Consider the following 11,799-nt stretch of genomic DNA (forward strand, 5'->3'; position numbering starts at 1 on the left):
AACAATTACTGGGTAGCGGCAGCAGGTGTGTGTGTGTGTGTGTGTGTGCGCGTGCGTGCGTGCCTGGCTTGTCAGAGGAACATGTGGTTGATAGTTCACCCTGCCACCCGTATATATGACTGTGAGTAATAATGGAGACAGGTAGTTGGAACACCCCTATATGACTGTGAGTAATAATGGAGACAGGAGGTTGGAACACCCCTATATGACTGTGAGTAATAATGGAGACAGGAAGTTGGAACACCCCTTTATGACTGTGAGTAATAATGGAGACAGGAGGTTGGAACACCCCTATATGACTGTGAGTAATAATGGAGACAGGCGGTTGGAACACCCCTATATGACTGTGAGTAATAATGGAGACAGGAGGTAGGAACACCCCTATATGACTGTGAGTAATAATGGAGACAGGAGGTTGGAACACCCCTATATGACTGTGAGTAATAATGGAGACAGGAGGTTGGAACACCCCTATATGACTGTGAGTAATAATGGAGACAGGAGGTTGGAACACCCCTATATGACTGTGAGTAATAATGGAGACAGGCGGTTGGAACACCCCTATATGACTGTGAGTAATAATGGAGAAACGGAACACCCCTATATGACTGTGAGTAATAATGGAGACAGGAAGTTGGAACACCCCTATATGACTGTGAGTAATAATGGAGAAACGGAACACCCCTATATGACTGTGAGTAATAATGGAGACAGGAAGTTGGAACACCCCTATATGACTGTGAGTAATAATGGAGACAGGAGGTTGGAACACCCCTATATGACTGTGAGTAATAATGGAGACAGGCAGTTGGAACACCCCTATATGACTGTGAGTAATAATGGAGACAGGAGGTTGGAACACCCCTATATGACTGTGAGTAATAATGGAGACAGGAGGTTGGAACACCCCTATATGACTGTGAGTAATAATGGAGACAGGAGGTTGGAACACCCCTATATGACTGTGAGTAATAATGGAGACAGGAGGTTGGAACACCCCTATATGACTGTGAGTAATAATGGAGACAGGAAGTTGGAACACCCCTATATGACTGTGAGTAATAATGGAGACAGGAGGTTGGAACACCCCTATATGACTGTGAGTAATAATGGAGACAGGAGGTTGGAACACCCCTATATGACTGTGAGTAATAATGGAGACAGGAGGTTGGAACACCCCTATATGACTGTGAGTAATAATGGAGACAGGAGGTTGGAACACCCCTATATGACTGTGAGTAATAATGGAGACAGGAGGTTCGAACACCCCTATATGACTGTGAGTAATAATGGAGACAGGTATTTGGAACACCCCTATATGACTGTGAGTAATAATGGAGACAGGAGGTTGGAACACCCCTATATGACTGTGAGTAATAATGGAGACAGGTAATTGGAACACCAGCTCTCCCTTTACAGGTCATCAGACAACAAACACAGAAACCACACTGTAATCATCTCTCCCCCTCTCCCTCCCCCTCTCCCCCTCTCCCTCTCCCCCCCCTCTCCCCCCCCTCTCTCCCCCCCCCCTCTCTTCCCCCCCCCCCTCCCCTCCATAATGGCCCTTCATTAAATCAATACTTGTCTCTGTCCCAAATGTCACCTTATGATTTATGTAGTCATAGGTACACTACGTATTGTAGTTTGGTCAAACGCAGTGGACTACATAGGGAATAGCGTGCCATTTTGGAGGTATCCTTTGACTCATGTCCAACACAGCTCGTCCTTAGCCATGTAGGAACATAGTGTTTGACTTCAACCTCTCAACTCTCTGCTCGTAAAATCATGTTAGGACTCAAACTAGAAACTAGGCTACATTGCCTAAACCCAATTTAACCTATCCATCTAGCAGTAGTCGAAGCAATTTGAGATAGAGGGGGGGTGTAATCCTATAGCTGACCAATGGGTACAGTGCACATACACACACAAACAGATGCTCTCTCTCTCTTTTAATGTAACCCCCCCCCCCCGCTAAAATCTATTCAAGGAAAAGCGATTTCCTCCTCTGTAAGGTGAATCAGCCAGCATCCAAAAACTTTCAGCATTTCCACTTTGTTAAATGACACCACTCAAAACCCCCACTGGGTGAACAGGGTCCATATCAGGGGATATCTCCACATGTGTTTGATATTCTAGATCATATTTAGAGTTTTGTGAATATGTACCATATCCTGACAAAGTCTGACTCCAGATGTATCTTTTCCACGTGATATTGGGATTACTCTGAATATCACACATATTTCCTGTGGCCGGATATGACTCATTCAATATCCTGAGATACGTGACATCCTATTTTCTCTCTTCATGTTGACAAATACTGACTGCATTGGGAAAGTATTCAGACCCCTTGACTTTTTCCACATTGTTACGTTACAGCCTTATTCTAAAATGGATGTAACTTTTTTTTAAATCCTCAGCAATCTGCACACAATACCCCACAATGACAAAGCGAAAACTGTTTTTTTGAATTTCTTGCAAATTTGTTAAACATTAAAAAAACGAAATACCTTATTTACATAAGTATTCAGACCCTTTGCTACGAGACTCAAAATCGAGCTCAGGTGCTTCTTGTTTTCATGGATCTTCCTTGAGATGTTTCTATAATTTGATTGGAGTCTACTTGTGCTAAATTAAATTGAATGGACATGATTTGGAAAGGTACACACTTGTCTGTATAAGGTCCCACAGTTGACAGTGCATGTCAGAGCAAAAAACAAGTCATGAGGTTAAAGGAATTGTCTGTAGAGGTCAGACAGGATTGTGTCTAGGCACAGATCTGGGTAAGGGTCTCAAAACATTTCTGCAGCATTGAAGGTCCCCAAGAACACAGTGGCCTCCATCATTCTTAAATGGAAGAAGTTTGGAACCATCAAGACTCTTCCTAGAGCTGGCTGCCTGGCCAAACAATTGGGGGAGAAGGGCCTTGGTCAGGGAGGTGACCAGGAATCCGATGGCCACTCTGACAGAGCTCTAGAGTTCCTCTGTGAAGATGGAAGAACCTTTCTGAAGGACAACCGTCTCCGTAGCACTCCACCAATCAGGCCTTTATGGTAGAGTGGCCAGATGGAAGCCACTCCTCAGTAAAAGGCACATGACAGCCCGCTTGGAGTTTGCCAAAAGGCACCTAAAGACTCTTGGACCACAGAAAACAAGATTCTCTGGTCTGATGAAACCAAGATTGAACCTTTGGCCTGAATGCCAAGCGTCACATCTGGAGAAAACCTGGCACCATCCCTACGGTAAAGCATGGTGGTGGCAGCATCATGCTGTGGGGATGTTTTTCAGCTGCAGGGACTGAGCTGCAGGGACTGAGACACCTGAAAATAGCTGTGCAGCAATGAGCCCCATCCAACTTGATAGTGCTTGAGAGGATCCACAGAGAAGAATGGGAGAAACTCCCCAAATACAGGTGTGCCAAGCTTGTAACATCATACCCAAGAAGACTCGAGGCTGTAATCATTGCCAAATGTGCTTCAAAAAAGTACTGAGTAAAAGGTCTGAAATACCTATGTAAATGTAATATTTTAGTTTTTCATGTTTATTACATTTGCAAAAACGTCTAAACAAGTGTTTTTGCTTTGTCATTATGGGGTATTGTGATGTCATTATGGGGTATTGCGATGTCATTATGGGGTATGGTGATGTCATTATGGGGAATTGTGTGTAGATTGATGAGGGAGAAAAAAACAACGTAATCAATTTTAGAATAAGGCTGTATCAAAACAAAATGTGGAAAAATCAAGGGGTCTGAATACTTTCTGAATGTACTGTACAATCGCATATTTGTGTTTTCTCAGCACATTTAACATAGGAAGATCTTGATATGCTTTATGATGTAGGAGAAAATAAGAACGATTGCTGATGCATTTCTGAGTTTTCAGTACATGCTCATTAATTTGATAAATATGAAATCCATATTTTTCTTTGATGCCCATATAATTTTTGAATTCCCTCTGGATTTCATACAAGACGATATGCTGGGTTGCCTGTAATAATGCTATTTTTAATTATCTGCTGTATAACAGTTTTTTTTTTTTTTTAACGGATGAGTTGCTGAAGTTGTTAGTTCGTTATGCCGATTATTTATCACAAGTGCGCTGCACACATATGTGACTTGTGTTTTTGCCAGAAATGCCTTCTGGAACATGTGAACCCTAATGTGCCTTAAAAATAAATGTGTATGCCATCTGTAAATACAAAAAAACTGTTAAATTACTAGTCTAGTAACTAGTTTACTAGTCTGTTAAATTACTAGTTCAGAAAAAAGCGAATAACCTTCCCGCTAGCCATGATTGGCTGAGATAATGTGTGGGCTGGACATGCCGAGAGATGATTTTGGATTGCCATGTAGCGCGCTTCTGTCTATAACATGAGCTGGTCAGTAATCCTTTCTATCGTGGCTGTTTTGAAAGACATCGTGTAGTAGAACTGCAAAAGTGCCTGAATGTCATGGTATGGCCGGGTATGGACTCATTAGATATCCTGAGATAGGTGCCTGAATATCATGGTATGGCCGGGTATGGACTCATTAGATATCCTGAGATAGGTGCCTGAATATCATGGTATGGCCGGGTATGGACTCATTAGATATCCTGAGATAGGTGCCTGAATATCATGGTATGGCCGGGTATGGACTCATTAGATATCCTGAGATAAGCCTATGTGGACATCTTATTTTCTCTATATGTTGACAAATACTGACAGTAGACCTACACAGTATATTTTCTCAGCATGTACATATGCTCTTGGCTGAGGTCCATATCAGGATTTTGATATGCATTTTATCTGCTCAATAATTTCTGATGATTACTTGAGTTTTGCTCCATTTTATTTTTTACGAATGTGAAATGTCAGAATAATAGTAGAGAGAATGATTTATTTCAGCTTTTATTTCTTTCATCACATTCCCAGTGGGTCAGAAGTGTAAATAAACTCAATTAGTATTTGGTAGCATTGCCTTAAAAATTCTTTAACTTGGGTCAAATGTTTTGGGTAGCCTTCCACAAGCTTCCCACAATAAGTTGGGTGAATTTTGTCCCATTCCTCCTGACAGAGCTGGTGTGACTGAGTCAGGTTTGTAGGCCTCCTTGCTCGTACACGCTTTTTCAGTTCTGCCCACAAATGTTCTATGGGATTGAGGTCAGGGCTTTGTGATGGCCACTCCAATACCTTGACTTTGTTGTCCTTAAGCCATTTTGCCACAACTTTGGAAGTAAGCTTGGGGTCATTGTCCATTTGGAAGACCCATTTGCGACCAAAATTCAACTTCCTGACTGATGTCTTGAGAAGTTGCTTCAATATATCCACATACTTTTCCTCCCTCATGATGCATTCTATTTTGTGAAGTACACCAGTCCCTCCTGCAGCAAAGCACCCCCACATAATGATGCTGCCACCCCTGTGCTTCACGGTTTGGATGGTGTTCTTCGGCCTGCAAGCCTCCCCTTTCTCCTCCAAACATACCGATGGTCATTATGGCCAAACAGTTATTTTTTTTGTTTCTTCAGACCAGAGGACATTTCTCCAAAAAGTGCGATCTTTGTTCCCATATGCATGTGCAAACCGTAGTCTGGCTTTTTTTATGGCGGTTTTGAAGCAGTGGCTTCTTCCTTGCTGAGCGGGCTTTCAGGCTATGTCGATATAAGACTTGTTTTACTGTGGATGTAGATACTTTGTACCTGTTTCCTCCAGCATCTTCACAAGGTCCTTTGCTGTTGTTCTGGGATTGATTTGCACTTTTTGCACCAAAGTATGTTCATCTCTAGGAGACAGAACGCGTCTCTTTCCTGAGCGGTATGACGGCTGCGTGGTCCCATGGTATTTATAGTTGCGTACTATTGTTTGTACAGATGAACCTGGTACCTTCAGGAGTTTGGAAATTGCTCCCAAGGATGCACCAGACTTGTGGAGGTCTACAATTTGTTTTCTCAGGTCTTGGCTGATTTCTTTTGAATTTCCCATGATGTCAAGCAAAGAGGCACTGAGTTTGAAGGTAGGCCTTAAAATACATCCACAGGTACACCTCCAATTGTACATCTCCATGTACTGAGAACCCAGCTGGCTGTATGGATGGGAGTGTATATCTGGAGAGAGCCATGAATCTGTGAAACAAAGTATGTCACAGTCCCTGATGTCTCTCTGGAAGGAGATCCTCACCCTGAGCTCATCTACTTTATCATCCAGGGACTTGACATTAGCAAGTAATACACTCGGAAGCGGTGGATGGTGTGCACGCCTCCTGAGTCGGACTAGAAGTCCACTCCGAAAACCTCTTCTCCGGTGGCGGCATCTTGGAGCAGCCTCTGGGATACATTAATTTGCCCTGGGTGGTACGAACAAAGGATACAATTTGGGAAAGTTGTATTCCTGGTCGTAATGCTGGTGAGTTACTGCAGCTCTGATATCCAAAAGTTCTTTCCGGCTGTTTGTAATAACACAAAAAAACGTTCTGTGCTAATAATGTAAAAAATAAGAAGTAACACACAAAAAACGAAATACTGCAACGTTGCATCGGAGCTAGAAGCAGAGCTGCCATGTCTGTCGGCGCCATCATAGCCTTTAGCTCAGTGCGGATGTTGCCTTTAATCTATTGCTTCTGGTTGGGGTATGTACGGTCACTGTGGGGATGAAGTCATCGTTGCACTTGTTAATTAAGACGGTGACTGATGCGGTAAACTCCTCAATGCCATCGGCTGAATCCTGGAACATATTGCAGTCTGTGCCAGTGAAACAATCCTGTAGCTTAGCATATGCTTCATCGAACCACTTACGTATTGAGCTTGTCGCTGGTACTTCCTGTTTGAGTTATGGTCAGATTTGGAGAATAGAGTTATGGTCAGATTTGGAGAATTGTGTTGTGGTCAGATTTGAGTTTTGGTCAGATTTGGAGAATAGGGTTATGGTCAGATGGAGGGAGAGCTTTGAGTCTCCTCACAGTAACTGGCTGCCGGAAAGATACCGTAAAAACAATACAGTCTATTGGTGTATGTCTATATGTACTGCCGTGTGTCTATCACAGTCAACGGAAATGTAATTTCCAATGGAAGTGTACTCCAGTGTGTGTGTGTGTGTGTGTGTGTGTGTGTGTGTGTGTGTGTGTGTGTGTGTGTGTGTGTGTGTGTGTGTGTGTGTAAATGGGCTTGTGTACTTATGTGTGTGTGTGTGTGTGTGTGTGTAAATGGGCTATGGGCTTGTGTACATATGTACGTATGTGTGTGTGTGTGTGTGTGTGTATGTACGTGTGTGTGTGCGTACGTGTGTGTGTGTGTGTGAGTGTGTGTGTGTGTAAATGGGCTTGTGTACATATGTGTGTGTGTGTGTGTGTATGTGCGCGTGTGCGTGCGTGTGTACGTGTGTATGTATGTGTGTGTGTGTGTGTGTGTGTGTATGTGTGTGTGTATGTATGTGTGTATGTATGTGTGTGTGTGTGTAAATGGGCTTGTGTACATATGTACGTATGCTAGTGTGTGTGTGTGTGTGCGTGTGTGTGTAAATGGGCTTGTGTACATATGTACGTATGCTAGTGTGTGTGTGTGTGTGCGTGTGTGCGGCGTACGTGTGTGGACTGGATTGGGTCTCTATCCTATAGTAAATAGGATTAGACCAAAGAAGGTATAATTAGCCATCATAATCCACAAATGTATTATTTTCATCAGATGAAAATGAAAATAGACCAAAGATTTACATTACTCAAATATAATCTCACACCCCCATATCATGCAAACATAGGACTATAAAAATCACATTTATTTGCATCATGTTATCAGCACACACAGCCCACTATGGTCATTTCAGATAAGCCATTTAGTGAAATATAAACTCAACCCCATACCACACAAAAAGGCTTAAAGAAAAACCACACATGCACACACACGCACATCTGTGTCAGACAAATTATATTGCATCATTCATCTGCACACACAACACACTAAACGGTAATTCATAGTGTCATTTAGCAGTTTTCTCAGCAACATAAACTAAGGAAAAACAGAGAAAAGTAGGTGATGCTAATTTGACTGGACCAAGCCGACCACAAACAAATCGGACCGGTATTATAGTCCAGTACAGTCTGTGTGTGTGCGTGTGTGCGTGTGTGCGTGTGTGCGTGTGTGCGTGTGTGCGTGTGTGCGTGTGTGCGTGTGTGCGTGTGTGCGTGTGTGCGTGTGTGCGTGTGTGCGTGTGTGCGTGTGTGCGTGTGTGCGTGTGTGCGTGTGTGCGTGTGTGCGTGCCAAAATGACCTAACAGCTAGATTCACATCTAATCTTTGAATAACGCTCACCTTTAATCAATCAATCAATCAAACCAACCAGATGACAGACTAATTGCCAACGTTAACATTGATAAATTAACTATAACAGTTTAGAACCACTCTGAAATTACAGCTATGATCTGTCTGTCAGTGCGTATGAGTGCCCACACCCTGATCCACCCCATTCACATTTTCATACCATCAACCGTCATTAACCGTCATTACGGCTATGCGTAAAAATGGCAATTACGCACAGAAGAGGGTACAGCTGTGTAGCATTTCAGACGCGGGAATTATCCTATCTAGATATTTTTGGTGAACTTTCCTTTAAAACATTCCTGGCTTGACATAAAGGATATCGTTAGCAAAACCGCCAGACTGTGAGAATATTTTTGGTCCACGGTTTAATTAATAGCCTGTAATAAAATAAACACTTCTCTGAGATTCAATACCACTGTACTTGTGTCAAAACAAGCGTGTCTGACAAAGCTACAAGTGTATTCCAAATGCCACCAACACATAATTGCAAGATCAAATATTATTACCACAGAGGTGTTATTGCCATGGAGTCAAAACATATATAACTTCATGCCTATATCAAGCAGTTCCACTTACCCATAAGGTGACCCTGTCTCTCAATCACGTCCTTTTCCTTCTTCCCTCTTGTCTTTATCCAACTGCCGTTTTGTTTCTCCGTCGTTGTGTCCTTGCTTGTCCACGGTTCGTTCGGAATTCCACTCAACTCAAAGTCCTTTTCATAGCGCAATATGCGTTTTCCTCTGCCCTGTCTCGGACTTAGACTGAAAAGACTCCGAAATTAAACTGTATCCGGTAAAAGCACTCTCCTCCTCCGCCGTCGCAGCAACCCGTATGCAAGTCACACACTGTCGGACAAGCAGCACAGCGGGTTAGGGTTTGTGGTTAGGGCTACAGCGTTGGCATGACTCCAGCACCGGCGCTAGAGCGAGACAGTCCGTTGGAGCTCTCTCTCGCCTGAATATTTTTCTCCATGCACGCGCGCATGATTGTCGCGCGCTTTGCAAAAACCAAGAGTTGAATTTCCGCCCTGTCCTGGTTTTGGGGTCCCGCACTGTGACAATCATGCAATACTGTGCGGTACCAGTATGTAGCCTACTTTAGTTTCCCCACACCTGTGTCAAAGAAAACACATTTATAAATCTCCGTGTCTATGTCCTGCAGCCTATGACGCGTTGACAAAACATTTTTATCATAATGAAATATTATATCCTTAAGCACCTTTCAAATACTCTCAAATAGACTACTGGAGGCTACGGGATAATAAAATGTAATAGGTAGCCTTGTCATGTACGAGCACAGCTACGAACCCTATGTGTACATAATAACACGTTTATTACAGTAATGATAACCTGGTAATCGATACTAATTTGTAATTTATAATGATCATGGACTGTATGCTGCAACAAGGTTTCACAGTCACATCAGATCACAGTCACATCAGAATTGGACGTTCAACCATGTTCCATCTTTCCTATAGCCTGCTTCACGCATGACACTACACACACACACACATGCAAGCCAGACAGATTGGAGTGATTATGAAATCGGATTTGAGCTATCTTTGATAGACATAGTCCTTATCTCTGTTCTGGGCTGTAGGCCTGTGCAGTGAGGTGAAACAGTAGCAGATAGACATGCAATGGCTAGAGCTGCTATTCCTTACGATAGATCCACATGGTAAAGAGTGATGTCTGTTATTATAGAGCTGCTATTCCTTACATGGTAAAGAGTGATGTCTGTTATTATAGAGCTGCTATTCCTTACGATAGATCCACATGGTAAAGAGTGATGTCTGTTATTATAGAGCTGCTATTCCTTACATGGTAAAGAGTGATGTCTGTTATTATAGAGCTGCTATTCCTTACATGGTAAAGAGTGATGTCTGTCATTATAGAGCTGCTATTCCTTACGATAGATCCACATGGTAAAGAGTGATGTCTGTCATTCATTCAGTATTCCACTTATTGATTTATTATTATTGTATTTTTTTACGTATTTATTGTATTATTTTTCTCGAGTTGCAAAATGATGTAAAGTTGAGTGCTTTAAACGTTATGTTTGTCACACAGTACAATGGATATTTGGTGACCTCTGTTGGGTCCTTGAGTCGCCTGGGCGACATGTACATGTGTCATAACGTCATAACTACCCACACATACCTTCCAGATTAGCCTTAATGGACTTCAGTCATCCCGCCTGTTGACTCTTCCTTTGATCAATAGATGCTTGTTCGCATAGGTTATACCAGACTGAAATGTGTGTGTGTGTGTGCTTGCGCGTGAGTGTCAAAATAGGAGACGCTTACTCTAGCCTGTATAAGCCAGACTGAATTGTACTAAAATCAGTCTAGATGACAAGCTAAGCTTATCCAGCAGTCCAGTGTTTCCCAATTTGATTTCTATATGCAGTCCCGTTTTTTTCACGGCACATCCTGTACATTTTGTTAATGGATGTTATAATAAAGAACATAGGCCACTCGTTAGTTTCTCATTTGGGGAAGCGTACAGTTTATCCTACCATTTCTACCTATATGCTCATTTTCGTGAAACAGTTTCACTCCAATAATAACGTTTTCGTTTCAAAAAAATATTATCACGTGGTAATTTATAAAAATTATTAATTCAAATGATATCTAAAAGGTACAATTCAACTAATGCTCACCAGCCTTTGCCATATGGAAACATTGATAGCCTACACAGGGATCCATTGGCGGCTCAAAAAATTGGCGCATGGAACTTAAAGATAGCCTATAGGCCAATTCCGCAGTAGGCCTATAACTTCTATAGTCAACGAAGTAAAATACATAGTCCTAAATCTGACTAATAATAACAATACAAAATACCCTGATGAAATCAAATTATTCTCTCTACTCCGCCGGTCTGCCTCCCTTTCTATTTGTCTTGATTTGAGCTATCTAGTGAAGTTCAACATTGTATCACTCTCCTGGGTGGCGCAGCTAGAGGCATCACTACAGACCCTGGTTCGTTCCCAGGCTGTGTCACAACTGGCCGTGATCAGGAGTCCCATAGGGCGGCGCACACATGGCCCAGCGTCGTCCGGGTTAGGGGAGGGTTTGGCCGGTGGAATAGGCCGCCATTGTAAATAAGAATTTATTCTTAACTGATTGCCGAGTTAAATAAAGGTTAAATAAATCAATACAACTCAGCAGGTTGGCGTGCGCTCGCTCAACATTATCAGCACAGAGAAACCATAAAGCTCAACCACCAGCTCATCACTTGCATCACAAAATGAAAGAATTGACAAAATTCATAAATGATGGTTATGAAATAAATCAAAACGTGTTTCCCACAGGTGTAGCAGGCTGTGAACTCTGCAAACAATGTTTCCACTCTGAGAATGAGAACAGTAAAATAGTTTAATAGATCCATTGACAGAAATTAATGTAACCAAATTATGGGGATGAACGGTACATTTACTAGGCTTACTGGTTTCATTAGTAATGGGGAATTTATTTTTAATTAAAAAAAAAATGGTACACAATTCACACAATG

The 11,799-nt window shown here is 42.2% G+C and overlaps 1 protein-coding gene across 2 annotated transcripts in view; it reads right to left on the minus strand.

Moving 5' to 3' along the window:
• LOC129835524 (5-hydroxytryptamine receptor 2C-like) overlaps positions 1-9,330 on the minus strand; it is a 286,295-nt gene extending 276,965 nt beyond the window's left edge. For both annotated transcript variants that reach the window (XM_055901200.1, XM_055901199.1), the window contains exon 1: positions 8,864-9,330. The gene's annotated coding sequence lies outside the window, so the exon portion shown is untranslated. The remainder of the gene's footprint in view (positions 1-8,863) is intronic.
• Positions 9,331-11,799: the final 2,469 nt, after the last annotated feature.

This window comes from Salvelinus fontinalis, chromosome 36 (assembly GCF_029448725.1).
Source record: "Salvelinus fontinalis isolate EN_2023a chromosome 36, ASM2944872v1, whole genome shotgun sequence".
Taxonomy (NCBI): domain Eukaryota; kingdom Metazoa; phylum Chordata; class Actinopteri; order Salmoniformes; family Salmonidae; genus Salvelinus; species Salvelinus fontinalis.